The sequence below is a fragment of the Rhinichthys klamathensis genome, unplaced genomic scaffold (genome assembly GCF_029890125.1).
Source record: "Rhinichthys klamathensis goyatoka isolate OS25496 unplaced genomic scaffold, OSU_Roscu_1.1 h1tg000123l_1, whole genome shotgun sequence".
NCBI lineage: Eukaryota > Metazoa > Chordata > Actinopteri > Cypriniformes > Leuciscidae > Rhinichthys > Rhinichthys klamathensis.
The window spans coordinates 2,868,266-2,875,227 of record NW_026606660.1 but is presented as its reverse complement, the minus strand read 5'-3'; the positions used below and the strand labels follow the sequence as shown (position 1 = coordinate 2,875,227).

Sequence of the window (6,962 nt, the reverse complement as noted above, 5' to 3'; positions counted from 1 at the left end):
TCTTTTCTGTTTGACCAGAAATGATAGAGTAAAAGTTGTTTCCACTGTTGATAAGAAAATGCAAGTGTTCACGCGCGCGCCCCCGCCCCGTGCCATGCAGTGCGCGCTCCACACTCCCACACACTTATATGCTCAAAATCTTGTGTTTATTTGTGATAATCTTAGCCCTGTATTATTATTGTCAAACCTGTATTATGACTGACATTTGATTAATTGCTGTGTTCCTTTTTGGATAAAAGCGCCTTCTAAATATGTAGGCCTATGCAGGCTAATAATAATAATATTATTATCATTTGCGTTTATAACTATGAATGAGTTCACTGAAGACAGTAATATTTTAATCATTCAATAATTTATAAATGTTTTATTTTTATATAACCTAACCTTGTGTTATATTTCTTTTTTATATGTGAAGTCTTTTTTTGCTTATTCTATTATACTGAGCTTTTTCCTCCTAAACAAATGGACTCTAAAGATACAAGTAGCCTAAATGTCGTTTCTTAGAAAATTCAAGAAATTATCCATCAAAAGAATTAAGTTTAAACATAATAAATGCATCCCGCAGAAGGCCTGGTTGGCACAGACTGGGGGAGAGGACACAAATCCGTGAGTACAGTTTACAAACCCGTGGGAACGGATTGCGAAAGCGTGGGCACGGTTTATGAATTTGTGGGTACAGATTGCAAAAACTGAAGGCACGGTTTACAAATCTAAGAGCGCGGATTAGGAACTCGTGGGTACGGTTTATTAATCCGTGAGCACGATTTGTTAAACCGAGGGAACAGATTGAGAATTCGTGAGTACGGTTTATAAACTGAGCGGACGGATTGCAAAACCGTCGCCACGAATTGTTTTTTTTTTTCCAACAGGTGACTTCCCGGGCTCCGTAATACGGAGAAAAACGCGTGCAAATAGAAAAAAACGCATGCAAATAGAAAAAAACACATGCAAATAGAAAAACACGCGTGCAAATAGAAAAAAACACCTGCAAATAAAAAAAAAACATCTTCATCAGTTTCACAACACACGTGTGCTCCAAATAAGGAAACGCGCTGCAAAAGTTCACAACACAACCAAATACAGAAAACGCGCTGCAAATAACACAGACCACAACGGAAATGTTTCCAGGGGAACCAAATAAGTGACGGACCCGGCTGAGACGTGCTTATTGCTCGTGAGCTTCCCTATGCCATACTCCCTTCGAAGGGCAGATTGCAGAGCCCTTTTTGAGTGAGCAAGGCTCTAGTGGGCTGTTAGGGAGCCGTGTGGAGCGCACTTGATGAAGGGAGCTACTAAAGACAACGTAATTTCCTCATTATTTTCACCTGGGATGTTCCCATGACAACGCAGCACGGTCCATCAGCTGGTCTTACCACAGAAATATGATGCTGTTAACATAACGGATGCAAATACATTTTTATTTTTAGTTTACAAAAAAAGCTTTTAAAATATGCGTTATATATCTGTGTCTCAACTTTAAAATTTTGGACCCTACATTACCTAACATTTCTTATGAAACTTTTCTTTATGAAAATGTAATAACATGAAACAATTTGTACAGTGTAACTGATCTATAGATAAATATCTTTCCTTCATGATTTTCTTCTTCATCTTTTTTATTTATTTATTTTAGTTTCCAGCTCATTGTTCTTTTCTCATTTGTATTCTGATGACATTGAACATATTGTTAATACATTTTGTACATTGTATACAAGTTGTATATCATAAAAAAATTAATCTCTGTATGTTTTGCACAAACAAATAAATAAATAAACAAATAAATAAAGTATAATTTTAAGCTGGAAGCACCAGCACGCGTATCTATGCCGGCATGGATATCTATGCCGGCATGTCCCAGCCGGGTTCGTCACTTATTTGGTTCCCCTGGAAACATTTCCGTTGTGCTCTGTGTTATTTGCAGCACGTTTATGTATTTGGTGGTGTAGTGAGTATTTGGAGCACACCTGTGTTGTGAAACTGATGAAGATGTTTTCTTAATTTGCGGGTGTTTTTTTTTATTTGCACGCGTTTTTTTTTTCTATTTGCATGCGTTTTATTTTATTTGCATGTGTTTTTTTTCTATTTGCACGCGTTGTCTTCTATTTGCATGCGTTTTCTTCAGTTGCAGCGCGTTGAGCTCTCTCGGCCCATGTAGATTTGGTCATTTCAAAACTTGGTAAGTGGCTAAACTAAGGGTGCGTTTATACGACAACGATGGATTTGTTTTTCCTTTGCATTTTTCACGTACAGACGTTAACGTGGTCAAAACGATCCCCGTTCACATGGATCCGCGAAAACTATTAAAAGCGATGTATCATTCATGCCAGGCCAGTAGTTGGCGATGTTACTTTGTAAAGAAACACTACGCGTCTACATACTGAACCACTGATCTATATAGAATAGGCTTGTTTGAGATGCGCCTTGCCTCGCCTGAAATGTAGTCGAGAGTAGGCGGCTGCAGTGAGAGGAGGAGTGAAAAAAGCGCAGGCAAGCCGGACAGATCGCTCTTCTCGCAGTGGATCCATAGACAGTAAAAGAAATGGACAGAGCGATCTCATTGGAACTCAGTTGAGACAGTTGAAGCCCACTTTTAGCGATTTTTGAGAACTTCCGTTCCTGACGCGCAGACTCAGACCGACTCAAACTAAGCTTGATGACGTGAGCAACCTGTCTGACAGACGTTAATCTTCTAGTAGCTGTGCGTGAAAACTGCCAACGTTAATCTTGCAGAGACGGGGAACTTGAGCAAAGAGTTCTTTGGCGTGAGTGAGCAGGAGTAAGTATTCCGTTGCTTTTATGGACTCATTATCTATGGGCTTCTCCCTTGACGGGACGTCCCCCCGATTGCCTGCGAGCTTCTCCTCCTGTCTGTACGGTCATTTCTGTACAGCGCGACAGAGAGTCGAGTGGTTATGACGCAATCGTTAGCCTATTTTTACTAAATCTGTTTCTACGGGGCCATAATGTAACATAGAAGGTAATGGAGCCCATTATACATTGTCGTGTTTCTTTAGAAATAAATAATGGACAAATGGAGTCTTTAAACGCCTCAGATGTAAAGTTATTCGCTGTCAAAGTGACGCCAAAATGACTGGGAGTCAATGGAAATGCTAACGCAAGTGAAGTTCTGCTACAACATGGCGGCTACCGGCCGGCTTCAACTTCCGGTCGATGGATTACCCCCTTGAGTGGATCTGACACCTGTGAGATCAAAGGCGGATATCGCGGGATTCACGGGATTCACACTCGTGCACGGTGTTGCTAATAAACTGGATGTATTTTAAGTTTTGTTGCTTGAATATGAAAATAAATATAATGAACAAGACACTCGAAGTACTTATTTAATTCCATTTTAAATAGGTCTATATGTTTATGAATCATTTTTTTTTTTACAGATATGTGTTTTTATTTTTAATTAAAAAAAAAAAATTACATCAAATAGATCGCACTGTCTGAGAGTTTGGGGATATCCACACATAATCTATACACATAAAACATGATATCAGAGTTTTAAAATCAAACATTTTAAAAGAGAACAATACATCACGGTTGTTTAAACCAATGAGCATTAAGCTGTGTCGTCACACGACGTCGCAGTTACGTAATCTATTCGTACTTTTTGGTAATTTCATGACTTACCAACTGACAACGTAGTCTCGACGTCGCATGTCTGTAATTTTATTACCATCAAATTACCAACTGACAACGTCGTCAGTACGGTCTCCTAAGGTTATAAGACAACCAACAACGTCGCAGATACGTACTCTAATCGTAATTACTTGGTAATTTTATGACTTACTGGCAACGTAACTACAACGTCGCATGCCCGTAATTTCATTACCATCATATGACCAAACCACAACGTCGTCAGTACGTCCTCCTAAGGTTATAAAATAACCAACAACGTCGCAGATACGTACTCTAATCGTAATAACTTGGTAATTTTATGACTTACTGGCAACGAAACTGCAACGTCACGGGCCCGTAATTTCATTACCATCTTTAATTTATATAAAGATAGTGCTTAATTCATATTCTCTTTTAATGTAATATATATATATATATATATATATATATATATATAATACAGATGTCTTGAAATTGCTTTACAATAAAAATAAAAGCAAAATGGTATAAAAAAATAAAGCATAATTGTGAAGTGAATGGGTCATAGAACTACACAATGAGTTTTAAATTTATTATTTAAAATTAATGATATTTTAAATAGTTAAATGTTATAATTCTAGATGTTTATTTAAATTCTGCGTACCTTTTTTACGTGTTCTGTGGTTTCAATGGGCGTACGTGCGCGTAAACATTGAGTCGCATTCAAAGCTATCTGATTCAAAGACAGGAGCGCGCGAGAGCAGATGGAAACCATGGAAACGAGGAAACCTCATCAACTGACAAACAGCAAAACTAGCGTTTCTCACTGTTGTTTTCACTGCTTTCAGGTAAGTTTAGTTACCAAAATCACACAAATAATACATACAAACGTTCCTGACATCTTTCTTACGTGTAACTGATACACTTCTGTTGAATATTTACTTTATAGAAATGGTTTTGTGTCTTAACGGAAAAAGTCCGTTAGCATCTCAACCGTTTTCAGAAGAGCTAAGTTAAGTTTACGTTACAATTGAGCTCTTGTTTTACATAAGTTTAGGTTTTTAACCACATTTTTGTGTTGATAACAGTTTTTGATAGTTTTGTTTTGCTGGTAATTTGTCAATGGGTGATTGGAAGTAAGCTAATTTATTTAACCTGAAATAATTCACTGTAACGTACTGTTAATGACGTCACTTACAAAGATAGAAAGGGGGAATTATTGTTTAATCATGATAATAATTTCATATGCATTTATTGCACAATATATTACCTTAAGATTTTTTCTGCATTTCATCTCTGCTCTAGCTTGCTTCCTTGTAATAAACCCTTTGTTCTATTGTAAATTCTATGTAACATTGTTGGCTCTGTGACACATTGCATGTTATTTTCTAGAAGATCATCATGCTGATGGCCTGCTGCACCCCCTGTCCAAGACAACCTCCACGGCTATGAACTCGACTATTAAGCAAAACCTCAAACATACTGTTCAATAGTTGTGGGTCTGTAGGATTTATGCTTTTGAATGAAGTCTCACACTTTAAATATATTAACCCCCGTTTTTTTCACTGACATTGTCCTTGAGAAGCCTGTAGGCTAAATAATCAGCTAAATAATAGGCCGCAGGCGGCAAATATAATGTTATAATGGTCATAGTGATAATTCATTTAACTATTATGATAACAGGATATCATGGTCATTGGTATATATATATAGGCCTATATATATATATTTTTTTTTTTTCTCTAGGTGTGTTTTTAATTATGTTGGCCAATGAGACAGACACCATACTGTCCAACTCAAAGGTATTTTTTATGTATTTTTTACTGGTAAATACTGAAATTCTTTTTACTTTTAAATGCTGAATTCAGGGAGTCGACAACTTTAGGCACGCAAGTTATTTTTCACAGATATCTGTCCAGTTTACTCATGGCTCATACTCTTAGCCTTTAAAATGTTTGAATGTATATCCGCAATACAATATCAGGGGGTAAAGATATCATTAGAGTTTTTAAAGTTATGGCTATGCTCTTGTTACCAGATGAGATATCTTTGACCCTGTGATTCTTCAGGACGAGATCTTGATGCCATCAACACTCAGTACATGACGAAGGTGAGTTTCACAATAGCTGCCACTATCACAAACCAAGAGACAGAACACAACAGGCCTTCATCCATATGTAGGGATAGGTTCCGAAACCCGGTATTAAACATTAAACGGGCCCTGGGGCCAAATTAAGGAAGACCGCATAAGCCCAGACATTATCGGTTCTGCTGACGGTACTGAAGAAATTACACACACTATTTAGTATAGACATTGTCTTGCAAATTCTGTGAGGATTAGGAGGGGTGTTTTAAACAGTCTTCATACAACATGTGTTTTTCAGGCTGGTTGTTTGTAATTTTGTAAGAGTAGGGAGAGGCTGTACCTCAGTGAAGACTTATTTTACATTCGATAATTCAATTTCCGTACCTGATAAGTTAGATTTTCCTAAAAAACATCATGCACTGCTTATTTCAGTTGTATTTTTCTTCTATTGAATTTATCCATGCTTGTAATTTGTTTATAATTTTCAATGCAATTCACTCCTCTAAATAAATAATCTCTTGAAATTTGTTTTTATATCGCAATATATATAGCAGCAGATAAACAAAATATTTGATTTAAGGTTTTCAATATTGTGCAGCCCTAATATTGAGCATTTAACCTAACCCTAATTTTAAATTGAACCTGGAATGATAATTTGTGATACCAGATGAGATGTATGTATGATAGATTTTGAACTGTACTATGTTTGTATTGCAGGTTTTCTGGGATCCGCAGCGGAAGGCATCAAGGCGTGAGATGTTGGCCTGGACTGATGTACCTGAACACCACACCGACCTCTGCTTTTGCATGGATGGCTGATTACTACTATGTTCTGTATAGGTTTTATTATAGCAAAACTGAGCACCTGTGACAGTGGAATCTGTAGGTGTAAAGTAGTCAAACATCAGTACATTTAAAGTCACAGAGAGAAAGTTTTTTTATTTTTTTATAGAAGTTTCAAACTTTTTTCTCTTTCACAAAAAACACTGCAGTTACAGCTTTTCAAATTCTTCATTGGAGGTGCACAAATACTTTTATTTTTTTCAAATCACAAAGTTAGAAATGTATGCTGACATTTAAGGCGCGGCCACACAGGGGGTTTGAGCATATGTGACTGTGAATAAAAAGTGAAGTGTGACCACATGAGAATAGCCAAACAGTATAGATGATTCACAAAATTATACACCAAGAAATGTGCATAATTGGCCAAAATGTTACTGTTTATCAACAAAAATATGACCCTATGAGTTTGGTAATTTGTAGAATAGGA

At 36.8% G+C, this 6,962-nt stretch overlaps 1 long non-coding RNA gene across 1 annotated transcript; it reads left to right on the top strand.

Moving 5' to 3' along the window:
* Positions 1 to 5,417: 5,417 nt before the first annotated feature.
* Positions 5,418 to 6,654, top strand: LOC130088899 (uncharacterized). The gene is made up of 2 exons (XR_008807511.1): positions 5,418 to 5,716; positions 6,410 to 6,654. It is a non-coding gene; the product is annotated as an uncharacterized LOC130088899 (long non-coding RNA).
* Positions 6,655 to 6,962: the final 308 nt, after the last annotated feature.